This window comes from Pipra filicauda, unplaced genomic scaffold (genome assembly GCF_003945595.2).
Source record: "Pipra filicauda isolate LSUMZ 115617 unplaced genomic scaffold, ASM394559v2 scaffold8_size5757611_pilon, whole genome shotgun sequence".
NCBI lineage: Eukaryota > Metazoa > Chordata > Aves > Passeriformes > Pipridae > Pipra > Pipra filicauda.
The window spans coordinates 78,229-97,123 of NW_024105087.1; positions in this window are offsets into that span (position 1 = coordinate 78,229).

An 18,895-nucleotide genomic window follows, 5' to 3' on the forward strand; every position below is an offset into this window, starting at 1 on the left:
TGATCTTACCAAGCACAGACGTGACGCTGACTGGTTGATAGGTCCTTTTTACCCTTTTTTAAAATAAGTGTGAGGTTTCCGATTTCTCCAATCACCAGGATATTTGCCTGAATGCTGTGGCTTTTAAAATATGAGGGAGATGTCTTGGGAACTACATAATACAATTCCCTCAGGACCCTGGCACCCAGGATCTCATGGACTTCAGTTCCCTCAGGTGGTCTCAAAACTGATATTCTCCTATGAGATGATGGAATCAACCTCTCATCATCACAGTCAGAGTGAAAGAGAAAAACTATATTGCTTGGACAAGCAGTACTTCATTCTGACACTCTCTGCAAGGTCTTTTTCTGCTCATTACATGCAAATGCAGAACATCCCTTCCTTAACCATATTCCTGAGAGACACGTTTTCTGTGTGTCTTGCAAGGTTATATAGTAAAAACTGCAGTGCGTGATGATATGAAGACACAATCATGATGGCATTGAAAAGGACCTGAAGAGGCAAGGTTGTGGGCTGAGATGAGAAAGATGGAGTTATTTTCAGTGGGACACAGAAGATTCCCCTAAACAACACTAACTGAAAAGTACTTGTTTAATATTTGGGCAGGGTTAGGGATATGGTCTTTGATGTTACATAATCAATGATACATCACTGCTGTTCTATAATACTCTATTAGCTAACTGGGTAAATTGTAATAGTCTATACAGAAATCTAATATCTTCCTTATTTTCTTATTGGGAACAATACTTTTGGAAGGGTTATGGATTTATTATACATAGGATAGAGAGGGGATTACTGCATTTTGGCTCTGATGCTGGGAGGAGGAAGGGACCTGTGCAGACAGAGGGCCTATGTTCAGTTGTTCATATGTAGTGTGGATCCCATGAGCCAGGCTTACTATGTGTGCATGAAACAAGTATTATGTCTCAGGACACATCTGTCATCAAACTTACAGTGGTAGTCATAGTACTCCTCAGATTGCGCACCAAAGCCTTGAATTTAACCCTTTTGAAAGGCTTGTAATGATAATGCCAAACATAGCATTTTAGGAGTTACCAAGGAAATTTGTTTATTTTTATGTACTTTGTTACGCTGAGAGACTGGTACTTATAGATACCTAGGATTGAAAAAAACAGACACTCTTCTGAAAAAAGAGAAAAATACCAAAAGTTACCTGCATGGTTTTGATGTACAAAATCTGTATAGCCTGCATTGGACTTTGAATAAAACCATTTGCACCCATGACATTGTACCTGTTTCTCTTCTCATTAAAGGAGCTATGGGGGTGTTGGAGATAACAAGTATTTTCTCTGCTACCTATACATCAAAGGCAGAGACTAATGAGGCATACAGATGTGGTTTACAGTTTGATTCAAGGTCCCTTTCATGCCAACTGAGAAGATCACTTGTGTTAAAGCTACTGTTTCTCCATCTATTTAAAACTGGGCTAGAAAACGCCATCAAGTTAGAGAGCTTTGAGGATAAAGAATAATAATAAAAAAAAGTACTAAAAAACCTGTGTTTGTGGAGTTCTCTGTTTTCAAGGAAATGATCAAGTTCAAGGACTAGATATCACTTTTTGGTGTGTTACAATTTGACAGAGCCAGGCCCAGCTCACTGTTGCTTCCTTAACTCTGTTCTTGTTTATCTCTCAGCTCGTATTCTAGTGGCTGGTGGATGATGAAGTAAAAGCATTACCATATAAAACTGCATCAGCACAAAAAACTCACTATATTCTCCATGTATGTAAGTACCCACCCACGGACAAGGTTGTTTTTGTGGGGTCTCATCTTCATGTTCATGATGCCAAGTCGCAATGAAACTTCACACCCTTCTTCTGAAGGGCCCTTCTTGCAGAGGGGCGTGAAGCTTCATTGCAACTTGGCATCAAAATAACCAAGCAAACAAGTCAGTGCCCACTCCTTTTCTGATCTATTTTAACCAGTGGTACTCATAATGATTTTTTTGCACGTACTTGGAGCCCTAAATCTCTATGACATAGTTTATGTTGCTGGGCACTCTGATGCTGATCTGCCTAGCCTACCTAGGGAGTGATGCACAGGGCTTATAATGAGTGCATTTCTTCCTTCAGGAAGGATGAAGTTGTCTGTGATGGGTAACCTGTATTTCTGCACTGACTGAGATGTGTCTCATTATAACATACTGAGGGATGAGAGATTACTCATCTTAAAAAGAAGTGATTCATGATGCTTTAGAAGCAACTTCTACTCAAACTTCCATGTGTTTTCAGGAGAATGCCATCCCCCTCATGATGTAGACGTGTAAAAATATGGGTGCTGTTATCATAGTTCCTTCATGAGCCAGAGCAGCAGGCAATTATTCATCCTGTTTGAAGGCTCTCTGTTTCTGTTCTCCTATTAGCAGGACACATATGATATTTCCAGGAAGGGCTGTCATATGGAAAGCATTCTCATTAAAACTTCCATTCTTCTTGGTAGCAGCAAGGTCCCAGTTTAGTTTTGCGTTTTGCTCTTCAGAAAAGGCACAGGCTGTGATATAGGATGACAGGTGATATTCCAAAACATCCCAGGAGAAGAACTGAGGTGATAAAGTCTAAATTCTGTAGAAAAAGGAGTAATGATAAATATGTAAATATATATATTACATATATAAAATATGTAAGAGAGTGAGAGAATAGATTGTACTTTCCTCATGAGGGATGGGAGAATTATTATGGCTGCAATCACAGTAACAAAAATTTCACTTGAATATTAACAAAACCTTTAGTTCCGGGAATACTGACACAAGTGATAAACTACAGGATATAGGAGGGAAGAGGCATTGATGGCTTTTAAGTTGATAGTAGACATATATCTATTGGGAGGGATGGTTCCAGAGATACCAGGGAGTTCTTCAACCTTACTTTTGTGAACTTCTTTGTGCAATTTTTCATGCAGTCTGGAAGACGATTAATCTGCCCACCTCTGAGGCTTCCTCTCAAGGACTTGATGTTTTGACATTCTTTGGTTTCCCAGAACTTCCATGACAGCTGGTCTTGGGTAAACATCCTAGATGTTATTCAGACAAGGCAGACATGGAGCAAATACCATATTGTTGCTCAGCACTTTTCAGCCAAAGATTCCAGAGCAGTTCATCCCCAGATTGCAGAAAAGGAAATTAAAGAACATGGAGGTGGAATGAACTGCACGACATGATTCTCAAAGCTGTAAATGGAAGATGTAGCCTTGCTCATTAGACCTTCAGGTACTGTAGTCTGAGGATAGGGCTGCAGTACAAAAATAATGTGTATAAATACCTGATAGGGAAGGCTAAGGAAGATGGAGCAAGACTCTTCTTAGAGGTATCCAGTGACAGGATGGCAGGCAATGGGAACAAATTGAATTATAGAAAGTTCTGTGTAAAGAAAAGAACTATTTACCTTAAGGCTTATTGAACACGGACAAGCTGTGTAGATAGTGGTGTCTCCTTGTGTAGTGAATGGAGCCTTGGGCAAAGTGCTTTGGCTGACCCTGCTTTGTGTATGGAAGGTTGACTGCATGACCACCAGAGGTCCCTTTCCACCTCAATTATCCTTTGATTTTGTGAAATGTTTTGGGCACTGTTTTTTTCAAATGCAGGTGTTAGGGGCATCTTAATTCTCCCTACCTTTCCAGTATGTATTTTTGTATTTATTACATTTTTGTGGCCATCCAGGTATAGTAGGTAAATATATTTATTCTGGTGAATTTTCCAATGCTTCGTACTCACAATTTACTTTTGAAGGTCTATTGTTGTGACTACGATACAGTCGTTTGAGGTCCTGGAAAATATAACGTGAAATGAGTGATTTTAGTTGTCTGTTTCATCACAAGGCCATTGAAAAGCAGGAACAAAAATATCTTGAGTTTGGTAAATTAGAAATTGTTAAAAGAGTGAACATGGTGGCCATGCCCTGAGCTTGTCCTCTCTTTGTGAGTAATAGTGATTGAAAGTGATAAATGGCATATGCAGCTGGAGAAAGCTCTTTGTGAGTAATGACATTTCTCTCTTCCATGAATCAGTGTGCACTGTCCTGGTGCTCAGCGGGAACACATATCAACCTCCACAGTCTCAAATGCAATTCCAGGTTGGCTGCTTGTGATAACTTCCCCCCAGCTGACAGCCTTTAGGACAGAGCACAACATCAATACATGAAAGAACTGAAACTTTTGTCATCTTCAAATCCAAAGTAGTTGAATCAGTTAGTGTCAATCCAGCCAGATGATCAGAATGGCATGTCTGTTTATCAGAGGCAGTTTCCAGCAGACTGTCAGCTTCAGCTGGTGCTACAGGAACAGTTTGAAAATGGGTTTTTCTGGTTGTCCGTGATCAGGTTGAGGGGTCGCTGTGCTGGCTGGAAGCCAGCACACTTGTGAGGTTCTAAGCACATGAGAAAGGAGGGCATTAGTTAATTCCAGGATGGAACTGCAGCATGTGGGGTTGTTGAGTCCTTGAATAACCACATTTTCCACTCCTCTGCTTTGCTCTATTTAAGGAATTGACTGGACTCAGCAGTATTTTGCAAGTGCTGTAAAAGGTGCCTTTTATCTGACATTGCTTTTACTGTGGGAGAGGAGGTAAACTGAGGTCATTGTGCCATTTGATCCGTGTGACAGTGCCTACTATCAAAGAAAACTACCTTTGAAAGAGGGGCACACATCCAAACTATTTTTCTAGGTCTAGGAAGTACTTACGTCTCTTTCATGACTTACATTCCTACTGGTCTTTCTGTTATAAATGCCTTGTACTCATGGTTTCATTATAAATTATACATAAATCTTTTAACAACTAAAACCTGAAATTGTTAGCTCACAGTTTCCCCATTAGAGAAATTAATCTATAATATCAGATTGACAGTAAGTGAAATTAGTTTGTTGGATGTGTTAAATTCAGACCAAAAGTCCATTTTGATCAACTGAAAGATTTCTATTGATTTCAGTACACTTTGGTTCACAACCTTTAAATTGTAGCACATTAATCTAAACACCGAGGCATTCAGGCATTTATCTATTGAAAGTAAAAACAAACATCACATCATTATACATCACATTGTTACTTTTTGCTGATCTTAAAAGAACTGATCTGCATTTACTCAGGATTTTTTATGTAGAGAGAAAATACATCCCCCAGAAGCTGCTGGTCTGAAAAACACTAATGAAAAATGATGTCCTATAATGAATGAAAAATAATGAAAATGTTATGGAGATTGCATGTATACTGCTCAGTAAACAACCTCTTCCAAATTATTTTGGAGGGTCTAACTGCATAAAAAGGGGAAGTAAAATATTGTTTGTTCTTGCTATCACCCACATCTTACTACACATAAGATAAAAGAAAGATAAGGTGGAAGATTACCAACCCATGCTACAACCTGCTAAATACTTCAGCATATGCTGTATGTGAATTCTATACTTAAATTTAGAAGAAGAGAAGAAAATACAGGGAGCAATACGTCCCCAAACATCCTCAAACAAAAGTAGACTCACTGTGAAATATAAAAGTTATAAAACTCAATCAAGATACAGAGGAGTTTGAGCAGGCCTTGTTTAAAAATCTTTGTCACAAGAGTAAGATTAATAGAGGCAAGTGTTTCTGTGAATTGCAAGAGTTTGATTTCCGCTGAAATTATCAGCAGTTAGATTTTTATGGCTAAGCATTTTATTTGGCATCCATTAAAAACTCATTAATAGAAATACATTTTGGGGAAGATAAACCTATTCACAAATCCAAGTAACACCTGCAGAAAAAAAGAGGCTAAAATGTTGAGTAAATATTTTATTGAATACCTAAAATGTCTCAGCCTTTTCAAAATGAATTTTTTATTTCCAAAATATTTGAATTTGACACTCTTGAAATGAGAATTTTTCAAATTTTTGTATTTAAAACATTATTCTTCATTAAAAATTACCTTTGTATAAAACAAAAAATCCAGATAATTAAGTAACCCAAAAATACAAAAATATCACCCAGGGTGGGGGTGAGGGAGAAAGAGGGCCCACAAATTTTACCATATCAGATATTATCAAGTACAAGAACCTTGTAAAGAAAATACTCTGGGCCTAATAGAAAGTCCTTTGAAGTCAGTGGGAGTCTTTTCATTTACTTCAAAGGGCTTTAGATCAGGCCTTATTACAACAGTATAAATAATGCAGTGAATGAGCACAGTGAATTGGGACTTGGCACATGGATGTTATGAAATCTGAAGTATTGACTAGTTCTACATATCAATGGTCATAATAACAATGGTTTGGAAGAAGAAATCTCAGATCCAATTAATTTAGATAACTGAATTATTAGATTTGTCAACCTTAGAGTTAATAATCTTGATTGGGCTGTTAACTTGGAAGGAGTTTAGTAGGCAAAGAAAAGATTTCATTTTTAACTACTTATATTTTCCAATCTGCTGCTCATATTATTGGGGGGAAAACAAGTTTAGAAAAACAAATGGCAGTTTAGACCAGGTTTTAAAATGTTTTTTCTTATGCATTCTACTTGCAAATCATTTTAGCTCTGACTCTCAGATTAATCAGCAGTTTTCATGGGACATTCATTGAAAAAGTTGATCCTCTACCTAAGTATGAATCATAGTACCATACCATAGAAATGAGCACTTTGTCTATGCTTTTACAAAGGTCTTTCTGATAAAATCTTTTGTGTCTGTTTAGTTTTCAACCATTACTTTATATTTCTCTTCTTTACTTTTTGTATTTTTAATACTAACTTAGTTAATTTTTAGCTTTGTTTTCACTGTTACATTTCAGAAAGTGTTGTGCTACTTTTCCTTTCATATCAACACAAATTCCATCAACTCATAAGGTAGCTGTGATTAAATAATAACTGAGAGTCTCATGAAGTATTCATTAGTTCTCTGTATGTCAGAGTTACACTATGCTACTCCCACAGATGATAACTGAGAGGCATGGAAGAGATATAACCTGAAAACCACTATCAGATTTACTGAGTGAGAGAAGAACTACATTTCCTTGATACCTAAACTGTGCCCTGATTCAGCAAAGTATTTGAACCTATGTTTAATCTTGCATTGATTCTACTTGGTTCTACTGAATCACTGTGTGGTACAGATTTAAGTTCTCTGATGAATATGGAATAAATATATGCTTTAATACAAAGCATGTGTGTTAAGTTAATTTATTGAATCAATTTTTTCCATGGTGAGATATTTCCTGGGCAAACCTTTCTCAAATTTTCTTTTTGGAAGTTCTTTCTTTGTGTTTTGGGGTTTTTTTGTTTGGGTTTAGGGTGGCTTTTTTGGTTTTATTTTATTTTTTTTCCAGCCTTCTTACTTTTACTATCAGAATAGAAATTTTAACAGAGATAAATGCTGTCTAGTTGATTTGCACATGTTTCAAAAGTTTGGTAAAGAAAGTCTGACCTTTATTCTAATTTATGCAGGGAGACTCTCTCAGCTTAGACTGCAATAAAATTTTCAACCCCTTGTGACTCTTTTTATTACCTTTCATGCTCTTTTGGGAGTCAAGTCCATGTGCTTCACAAACTCTTCTGCACTCCAGATGACCCACTGGAAATCATGGAGTTTGGCTCTCTGCTGAGAATGTTATTGATCACTACCCCTCAGTGTATCCCATCTTGGTTGAAGGGACATTGATTTCCCCTGAATCTACACATTTCCCAGGGAAGCATACCCTCGCTTGGGAAGGATACCCTCACTTGCAGTGAATTTCAGTACATTTCTGTGGCCACTGGCCTGAAACACAGGGTGAGACCCAGCAGCTGCACTTGCCAGTGGTACTTCATGAGCCAATGCTGACTTGCCGTAGAGAGGACACAAAGTAACACATACTTTATTTCCCAGTTGACAATTCTGATAGTGCTTCATCAAATGAGTAACTGAATCCACATTTATCAATGGGTAATTTAATTTCACTGTGCACATTACCACTTTAGATGCCAGAGCTGTGTTGTGTTGTTTGAAAGATGGAAACACCTGGATGGGTACAACACTAATTTAGAGCCCCACTGAACAGGTACTCATGAATTTGCCTTGGATTTGTTTTGCATGTTTGTAATTCAAGATAATTAATGTATCTTTACCTTTTTTCTCTGAAAAAGACCAAGCTTGTTTATGAAATAGCTGTGATTATCTAACCTGTATGCTCCTACTTTAAAAAATACTCCTACTCCCTCACAGGCAAAAAAAAGGCCCAAAAAACCCCAGATCCTCTGCCTTCCTCAAAACAAAACTAGAAAACTCCAAACTGTGAGAAATAGAAGGCTTCGGGCTTGGACAATGATTTTGTCCAGGTGTTTTCCAATGTAGCTTCCCTTCCTTCCCTTTTGCAGGTGCATTCAGCTTTACATGAAGTAATAGAAAATATCTTTCCCACACCTTGATCTCCCATTGTAAATAACTGATAATTCAGTCAACTCTGACAGACTGTAAATTATAAAATAATCTGTATGTAAATTTCTCTTCTGTTTTTCTGTTTACCTTATCCTCATTCCCTTTTTTTCCTCTTTGTTTGTTTTTATTTTTTTCCTCCCTGGTCTTTTCTCGTATGTTTTTGAATGAACATTATCTGTCCTTCTTCTCTTTTTCCACTCACCCCTTCCTTTTTTTAACTTCCCTGATTTTATTGCTCTTCCCTTCCACCTCCTCTCCTCTAACTCCACAATCTCATTTCAGTAATGGCTAGTGTGCTGCTTTCACTCTCTGTCCATGTATCACAATGGAATCAATTCATCAGGTTTCTTGATTGAAGACTCTTCCATCTCTACAAAAACTTTGGCTTGAAAGTGATACTATGCTGTATCAGCTGTAGTTGTCAAATCCTGGCACCACGACAACTGGTGGCACATGGGTCTTATTCTAAATTTTTTTTTCACAGAAAGCAATCCTCATTGCAAATACTGTGTGTAGGTTTCAGAAAAAAAAGAATCTCTGACTGTTCTTCTAAAAAACCTAAATGCAACTTTATTCACGTGAAATTTTCAGGAAACAATAGATTAAGTACTTCAATATGTAAGAATATGTAAATTTGTGGTACATTTTACAGAAAATGACTCCCATGCTTCCTGTCAGCTTTTTGGATAGAAGTGCCCAGGAACTCTGTTGTCTCTCTATTCAGGTTTTCAGAGTGGAGTGGGGCTTTTTTTGGTGGCAGTAGGTTTGCTGGTTTTTAATCCTGTCATCAGAATACAAAACAAACTCTACTGATAAAACAAAAGATATTCAACTAATCACATTGATCCAGGAACTCAGGGTAAGTAGTCAAGGATGCACATCTTGATCAAATCAGGAGTTATCATGGCTGCTATTTTTTTACCCAGAATGAATTCTGAAACTGTGAGTGGTAAATAGACAAATAACAAAGAAAATTATAAAGCAACACATTAAAAGATTCCACATATTTGTCAGTAGAGCTTAACACCATTAACTTTTATGTCAGCAAAAGTTTGTATCATACAGCAGTTTAATCACATCTGTCGTAATGTAAACCTCATCCTGTGTTCCACATATGCTTTCTGTTTCCACAAGTGATTTCACAGATCATCCAAACTTCCCAGGAAAACTAAGATTCCCCTACTTCATCTGAAATCCAGCAGATGATGAACAAGAGAGCACATATTTATTAGCTCCCATTACCATTAACCTTTGCAGCCCCTACTACATTTTGGGAGAGGGGGCATTTTCTGTCCAACACATAGGTTAGAATTTAGCTGCCTGTGAAGCTCAAATATAATGGCGATTTTTAATTATTGCATGGCTTCATGAAGCAACTTTCTGCACACTGTTGGGGAGGACAAGGGCAAGGGTAGCAATGGATTTTACTGTAGAAGCTGGGGCAGGCTTCAAGGATCAGAAAAGTCTTGTCAAGCTCCGTATGACATCATGCCCATTCTCCCACTGAACAAGTATCCCAGTGCAATGAAGGCTCTCTGGACAGCTCTGTCTTCCTGTCTCTGTCAGTGTTTGGACTAGCAGAGTTCTCTATGTGGTTTACTAAGGTGTATGAGAGTTCTGCATTTCCTGTAGAAATTTCTTTTTTGGCTTGTGTGCATCGTCCCAGCAAGATTTCTTATATTCTCTGGTGTGACCTTTCTTCTATGCAGGTGGTGACCTAGATGATCTTTTTGTTCATGTTTCTTTTCCTGTTTTCTTCTGCTTTGACATAAGTCACTTAGTTTTGAGCAAGGGGCCTGTGTCCAACAGTACTGGCACAGGTACTATTTTAAACTCCTTTTATTCTTCATAACATGTAGAGGTTAATTAGCCTTTACAGCAGATCAAAACTGGATATGTTAGCAGAGGGTCATGATCAAAAGATATGTGAAGATATTTATGATTGACAGGACAATCTTCCATCACAACATTTGTTCTTACATGTCTGGTTGCCTTCTCGCCACTGTGTTTAGAACTCGGATTAAATATTGCATATCTCATTAGGAACTGGGAGCTGGGCATGTTCTGCAAGAATATTGAAATTTAGGAGCTAATGGTACCGATCTACTCTATTTTCCCTCACTTTTACATCAACAACAGATTCTCCTAACTCAAGCTTAAACTAACTCAAGCTTCTAGATCTGGAAAAGCCATACCATTGTAGAGTTCTACTGAGTGTGTTTTGTTAGCCTTGCAAAATGTGACAGAACTAAGTCTTGAAAATGCCTGAGGTAAAATCTGAGCTCATTTGATAACAGTAATAGTAATAACTGACTGATATTATGTAACTTTTATTCATCCCGTCCTCTGGTGAGAAAAAAATATTTTATTTCCTTACATCTCGTAAAATAGGGTCCTTTTTCCACTCTGCCTCAGGGGAAGGGAATCATCCCCAAGAACAAAGTGCTTAGGGGATCAACATCATAAATAAAAATAATGTATTTATTCTATACAGGGAGTTAGGGAGTTAACATGTGTTCAAGCGGTTTTAGGGCAGAGGAATCTCCTTGCTGTGGCACTCTTTCTGAGAGGAGCAAGCAAGAACATTGTGGCAAAACAGCTTAATTTGAAACCTGGGAAAGATTATTGCCTGTAGCTTTTTTGAGGGAGGTGCTCTTTGAACTCTCTAAAACTGTATGGAAAGAAATACATACAGAGAAGGGAAACATGTAAAGCATTGATAAACTGTACTAGTTCTGCTCACAGATTCAATCCAATCCCATTTTCTGTCTCCAGCAAAGCATATATGATACTTCCCTGCTCTTGGACCACATGCAGAGCAGGGATTTTCCTGACATAGCCTACCTGTCTGTTTAGAAATGCCTTCATGGTTCTTTCTTCCAAGTCTTTCATCCAATCTCCCCTTGAACTAATAACAAAGTTTTTCAGACACTAGGTGCTTTGGAAGGGTGCTGAACAGGTTCTACTACCTGCTTCCTGTAGAACCACCTCCTTTAATCTGTGCTTTTGCTCTCCTCCTTTGATACTCTTGATGCTTGTAATGGAAAAGAGTGAATAGTCAATCCCTCTCCACCCTCTGCATGTTATTCACGGTTTGGTATTCACCTGCTGATCTGCCTTCAGTTGTCTCTTGTCTAGAGTGTAAAAATTCAGTCTATTTAGTCAGTCATTCTGTAGTTGAGAGCTGCTCCAGAGTTTCAATATTCCTTGCTACCTTTCTTAGACTTTGTCCAATTCCCAAGTTTTATTAAAAGTGTTTGAAAACTGTGGATACATATGGTGACATAGTTATCTTTCCTGGTTCAGTAAACACTTAATTGTTACAGGATTCTCATAATTTAAGTATTACTGAAAATTATCGGAATTTTCAATTCAGAACAAATGCCCATCTGCTACTCAAAGAACATCAGATGTCTGGCACTGTGTCTATTATTACCCAGATAGATGAATGTTACAACCAAAGCTCCATCCTTGGACAAAGTCTGAGAGATGTGTACTGATGGCAATGAAAAATGAGACTATAAATGCCCTTGAAGAAGAGAGTCCATTTTAGATGCTGTTGCATAGCAAAGCACAGTCTTCATGTGAAGGTGATTTTTTGGTTCTCAAAGTTGCATAATACTTCATCAGACAAACACAAATATCCAGTTCTCATCTTAAAGTGGCAATGATGGATGTCAAATGGGTCTGGTGGTAGACTTAAAGTGCTGCATAACTCACTCTCAGAGTATTTCTTTAGTATCTCTGTGGTTTGAACCTGTTTGGAGTAGTCAGGTAGTCCCTGATTTCCAGTTCCATTTTTCATCCTGTTTCTTCAAATTTCCAAAGCAGATGTGTTAATGACCTCTAGGAACTAAACTGGAGACTACAATGTCCATGAATATTACTAACCTGACAATATTTTTTAGTGGCAGCTGATCATGAACCTAATTTGTATCAGTATCCTAACAGTAGAGGATTTTGTATGCTGTTAATATTTCTCTCTCTCTCTCCAATTATCTTTCCAATCCACCTTTCCCTAGAGCATAAATTTTTGCCAGGTCACTGATACTGTTCTGCAGAAAGAAGCACGGAAAAAAGATTGTACCTTGTATGCTTGTAATTGGTTAGTACAAGTATTTACAGTGATCTGTGTCACTAATCTTTCTAATTTACACCTCCTACCGACCTCTGATTGCTTGTAAAATCTCCAGACATATTTTTCAGCCACTTTTAATTTCAGCCTGCAGATGCAAAGGTGGCATGTCTATAATAAAGGTTCCAGATTTTTAATGAAAATGCTTTTTGACATAAAGACTATGTGTGATTTTGGATCAGTAGCAGACATATAAAGATCAGAAATTTTAGGAGGGGTCAGAAATGCACAAGGCATATATGTGTACTGTAATTTTTCCTAACTTAGAATTCAATCAGATTACTTACAAACGAAGTCTCTTGAGGATGAAACACCTTTAGACTTTGACTTGCCCTTGGGTTGACAGATGCAATCACAATTTGTTGCCATGAAGAAACTCATTATATGGTTGAAGATATTTAAAAAATGGAAGCCCCCAAATGAAAAAGTGGATATGGAATTGAAGTTTGTTTCTTCTTATTTTTTTGTAAGTAGAAACGCTGCCTTTAGAGTAAGCAGCTAACTTTCTTCAGAGTACCTTGTGTGGGGCTGTGTTTGGGATTTGTGTTGAAAACAGTATTGTTAGGGCAGAAATGTTTCTGTTATTGCTGTAGAGTGCTTACACAGAGTCAAGATGTTTTCTATTTGTCACAATGCCCCATCAGTGAGGAGTCAAGGGGTGCTTGAGAAGCTGGGAGAGGACACAGCTGGAACAGCTTTCCCCAGAGGACCAAAGGGATATTCCATACCATATGACATCATGCTCAGCATATAAAGCTGGACAAGAAGAAGAAAGGGGGGACATTCAGCATTTGTCTTTCCAAGTATCTGTTACATGTGATGGAGACATGATCTCCCAGGGATGGCTGAACATTTGGAAAATATTGAAGAAATTTTTTTTATATTGTTTGCATACACAGCTTTTGCTTTACCTATTAAACTATCTTTCAATCCACGAATGATCTCTATTTTGCCTTTTTGATCCTTTCCCCCATCCCACATGGTAGGGAATGAAGAAGCAGCTGTGTGATAATTAGTTGCCAGATGACACCTTCTTATTCCTTATCTTTTTGGAGAGGGAAAGGAGTCAGACTTTTCTTTAAGTTTCAATTCTTATTAGGGGTATTTACTAATCTATTTATTTTTAACCGTGGCTCAGCAAAGTATGATGTAGTTATTAGCCAGTGATAAGAATTTTCTGTATTTTTCAGCACTTCAGCAGTGAAGTGAATTTGACAAAAATGTTCCTTTCCTTAGTGCTTGATTTTCCCCATAAGAGAACTGGAAGATGATCCTTGTGACCTTTTTGAACAGAAAAAACATTAAATAACACCAAGTGGCTATTTGCAGTCTGCCAATTTTATTAACTTTATCCTCTCTGTCTCCTGCAATCTTCAAATCAAAATGTATCCTCTATGGGGCACTGCTAGAATTTCTATTTGAAATCAGAGTTTGAAAGAGGTCAAGGAGACTTCTGTCAAGAGGTAAAGCAGAGAAAAGGAGAAAAACAACTGACCTAAAGCAATTCACATTATTATGATGGTTTGACTTTTGGTCAAAGCAGGCTTACATCTGAATAGTTCTGTTGGCAAGGGGAAGGAATTGTTCCCATGAAACATTTTTGAACTGAATAGAAATCACTACTTATTTTATTTTGATGGAGCAATGTTGTAAAAAAACAATGGGACTGTGACTTGTGACTGAAGGCTTGGGCTTGGCCCTGGCCCTGCCCTCAACCTTTAACTGGCCCTAAACAAGTTATGCCTCTGAAGCTCAATTTTTCCTTCTGTAGAAGCAATTTCTTACCTTCGCATACATGTTAAGGTTTGGTGTCCTCAGATGAGAATTCTTGTTGGGTCATCTGTAACAGCAACTGTAAATTCAAGTGTCCTTCCTGCCAGCCTTTACACTTTCAAAGCACAAAAACATTCCAATATCCTCTTCTGTTCTCAAGACCTGGAACTTGCTCAGGGACTTTGAGAAAAATTTCCCCTATTCCACAAGAGCATAAGTGCCCTCCTCAGAAACCTATCCCATCATTTGCTCATGAGGAAGAAGAGTTTACCCTCTTCCTTATATTAGGGATCCTAAAAAAACATAGCTCTTCATCCGAGAGGCCAGAAATTTAAACATTTAAATGATTGGGAAGCAATACAATGTGGTTTTGCACAGGAGGTGGGTTTGCTAAGGCTCCTTTCCTCCAGTACCTCTGGCACAGCTGTCCAAGGAAGCAGGCTTTGCTGACTCCAGAGCTGACAATGGACTGTCTCACAACCTTGGCTTTCACGCTCTGGTAGCTTCTAGGACAAGATTTGCTCTGCAGTGGTGTAGTCCAGCACATAGTTATGGACTGGCCTGGACTCACCAGACCCAGTGAGGGTGCTAGTGAGGGGGTGTTTTTTCTGCCCCAAGCTGTCATGGGGATAAGGAGATATATGGAACTCCAGGAACAGATGCTCTGAGCTACTGAAACAGGTGAAATGGAGATGAAGGATGGAAGTTTCTTCTGTCTGAGTTTCTTGGGCTTATCCTCAGCAAAGTGAATTACTTTTAGTGGCATTGTATGGAGTGGTAATACAGAAGCACAAATCAAGAAATGCTGATCAGCTATTTCTAGCCTCAAAACTCATCACAATATTGCAGAAAACAAGGAATGTGCTTTTATGTGTTATTAGCTTCCTGTCATGCTGGTACATTACAATTACCTGAAATGCGATAGTTTCACAAATATAGAGCAATGGCACTCAATCAAACAATTAAGTTGCAACTTATGAATGCAGTTGTGCTGGTAATTGCTAACTTAACTACTCAAATTTGCCTAATTATACAGCGACTTACCAGAAATTCCTTACTAATGTAACTAAATTGAACAAGGTGAGCTTTATAACCTGGGGATATTTGCTTGTAGAAAACTATTTTGCTGTTATTTCTCTTATGCTATTTCTTCCCATTGTGAATGATATCAAGGTGAAATCTGCCATACCTCATGTACCTGATTTTGATCTTTTTACAATCAATTCCTCTGCGTTTGCTTAGCAGAAACTACAGGTTTCTGTATTAAGCAGACTCTGATTCAAGAATGGGGTTAGCCTAGCAGTTATCCATGTTCCACATTGTGCTAAGAAGAGTGTACCACCCTCTACCCCTGGTAAATGAGAAGGTAGAACTTGTGACAGTAGATATGAAGAAGGCTGAGGTACTCAATGAATTCTTTACCTCAGCCTTCACTGGCAGTCTGGCTTCCCACATCTCTCAAGTCCCTAAACCTCTAGGAGGCGGTTGAGGGGGGAGAAGTCCCTCCCACTGCAAGCGAAGAGCAGGTTTGAGATGACTTGATGAAACTGAATACCCACAAGTCTGTGGGGCCCAATGGACAAAACTGAAGTGGGCCCAGAAGGACCTAATGAGGTTCAACAAGTCCCAGTGCAAGGTGCAGCACCCGGCCTAGGGCAATCCCAGACTTGAGTACAGACTGGGAGACAAGGTCATTGAGAGCAGCCCTGTGGAGAAGGACTTAGGGGTTCTAGTGGATGAAAAGCTGGACATGAGCCCGAGTGCCAGTCGCATCCTAGGCTGCATCAGCAGGTGTGGACAGCAGGTCAAGAGAGGTAATTCTCCCCCTCCACTTTGCCTTTGTGAGACCCCACTTGGAGTACTGTGTCAAGGTTAGATGATAAGTGGACTTTTAACTGGTATGTTGAGGGGGTGGCTGTTGGAGGTTTTTTTTTCCCCCTGTTTTCTTTTCTAGAAGGGCTATTATTTCCCTGAGGAATTCAGTCTTTAAGAGTGTTTAACTTATTCTCTTGGTTTAAGTCACAGGACTGGCCTACAAAATCTGGCTGTTAATTTCAGATTGGAGAGTTCTGCTGGAAATACATGCACTTAAACCTTTGCAAGAAATAAGTACATGGTCAGAAAGGGCTACTGTGCTTTGCTGAATAAAGATGATTTCCTGACCATGACCAGAGTAGTTTGAAAGCATGAGACTCTAAAATGGTTCCTTTGATAGTTCAATCAGCAAGAATTACATTTTGTGCCTAGGGAAGCTGAGAAGCAGCAACCATGACTGCAAATTTTATTCTAAGTAATGCTGAGACACATTTCTCAGGGAATCCTGGAAGGGAAATGGGGCCAGTGTTGGCATCAATATTTACTTATCTAGAAGCAGCTCATACCCATCTTTTAGTGATATTAACACTCTAGCTAGGTTATAGGATAGGTAACACCCTTGTCTATGCATAGGTTAAGATACACCAGCTTTTCTGCAGACTCCAGACTGTGTCTGGAGATGATTCTGAAGGTAAAACAATGGGAAACTTATAACTGACATAAGGTATGCTTACAAAAATCATCTTGGAGGCTCTGTGTCTTCTTCTATTAGGCTCATGTGTGTGTGACCTTAATAAACTCCTAACTCCATTTAGCACCTTTTTGGAGGAGTTTAAATAATTCTTAGTCTCTAACAGATGTGCCACTTTCCTAATGTTTCTTCTGACAGTCATGCAGCACAAGGGTAAAAAAGGCTGCTACAGGATATTCTATTTACTTTTCTATTCCTACTTCTTTTCCATTTCCACTGAAGTCTCCTTGTGTGTAAATTACTTTCAAAACAGCTTGCAGCACACCTGGTCTGTAGAGTTATTCTCATCCCTTGCTGAGAGCAGGCCACTGAGTTGCCTGAAGCCAGAGCACAGGCCATGCACTCAGTAAAGACAGAGAAATAGAAAAAAGGACAAGCTGTAACCAGCGACTAATGCTTCTCTAAACCCCCTCTCCTGCATTTTATCCATTACCTACCAGCTCTGGTTTCTCCTATTTTCTTTTCTACGTGTAGTTCTCTCAGTTGTGCATCTGACCAATTCACTCCTGCTGAGGTAGCAGTTCACAAAAACTTATGCTGCAGTTTGTTTCTTTCATGCATTCTTTCTCGTTCTGTTTTTTTTGAGTGTCTTTGGAAGACTTCTGCTATCATTACAAAATATCTATTTGTTTTACCTTTATAGTTAATGGAGCCATCTAGTGTGTTAGATGAATAGTTTACTTCTGTTTTTCACTGACCATCTCTTGCTTTCTCCTTTCTGAGATTGGCAGTAAGGAACTTTTAACACATAGCTAACCACAATAGTGAAAGAAAAGATGAGATACTCTGGACAACTAGAGATCAAAGCTGCATGTCAAATCTGACAGACAATAATAGGCTATGCAGGTTGGGTGTGAAAGAATTAAATAAAAGTTTCTAGTCAGAAGTTCATAGGCTGAAAGGGCAGCCCAAAGACTATTTGTTATGTTTTCAGCATTTTTGTCCCTTTAACAGGCTCTAAACCACCACTACATGGCACACACTGACAAGGGTCCACCGAGAAAGCCTGTATCACCCAGATGAACTGCCAGGCTGTAATCAAGATCTCAACAAGACTTGAATTAATACATTTGATGTCTGTACAGTTTAACTTAAATAGATAAGAGACCATGAGCTTTGGACCTTTAAAAGAAAGAGGACAACTATTTCCTTTGGTTTACATTAAAAAGGGGCACCTTTTTTTTTCTCCTTTCAAAAGGGATATAACATTTCAGGAAATTCAGTCATAAAAGACTAAAATGAACTCATAGAAGAGCTATGTCTGGAATTTGTAAAGTACAAAGGAAAAGGCAATTAGCTACCCAAATCCTATTGAAAGTCAATAGCCTCAAGGCACTTTGAAAATCCCAGCACATAAAACTCACTAAAAGCAAACTCTGCAGTAAATGTGAGTGAAGTAGGGGAGCCAAGAAAAGAACAAAGAACAGAAGATATCTATTAGACAGAAATAGGTGTGGAAGTACATGCTGTTGGTACAGCTATGGTGGAAGTTGCACATGCATTTGGGTTTTTCTTCACTATCTCATAACGTAGGTATTGCTCCCATTGCAAAAGAATTTATTACATTTTCTTCTTTCTTCTGAGTTGCCTGTAAGTCTATTCCAATCACTAGGAGTGTGTGTTGATGGGCAGCTTGCTAACTACTCCATTTATTGTTTGTGGAAATACTGGCAAAAAAGCTGTTTTTGCAAGAGGCTAAGGAAACAACTGTCCTGGAAGAGAGTGGCTAGGCAACTGGACTTCATCAAAGCACAAAAACTTGTGTAGCAGATCGCTCTTCCCAGCAGTACGCATGTTCCAACACCTGAGCTGGTGGGTTTTTTTGGGTTTTTTTGTTAATTTTTCTTGTTTCTTTTTAATGGGGTCCATCCTCTGCTGTGCTTTAAAAGGTAGCAGGGTCTACCACTACTTTCCCTCCTCCACTGATGATGCCAGGAAAGTCTCCTTGCTCCCTTTGTTGAAAGCTGTGGATTTTGCTGTGGGAGATGGCAGCTGATATGGTTTTGAATAATGCAGGTTTTGACAGTAGAGCCTAAAT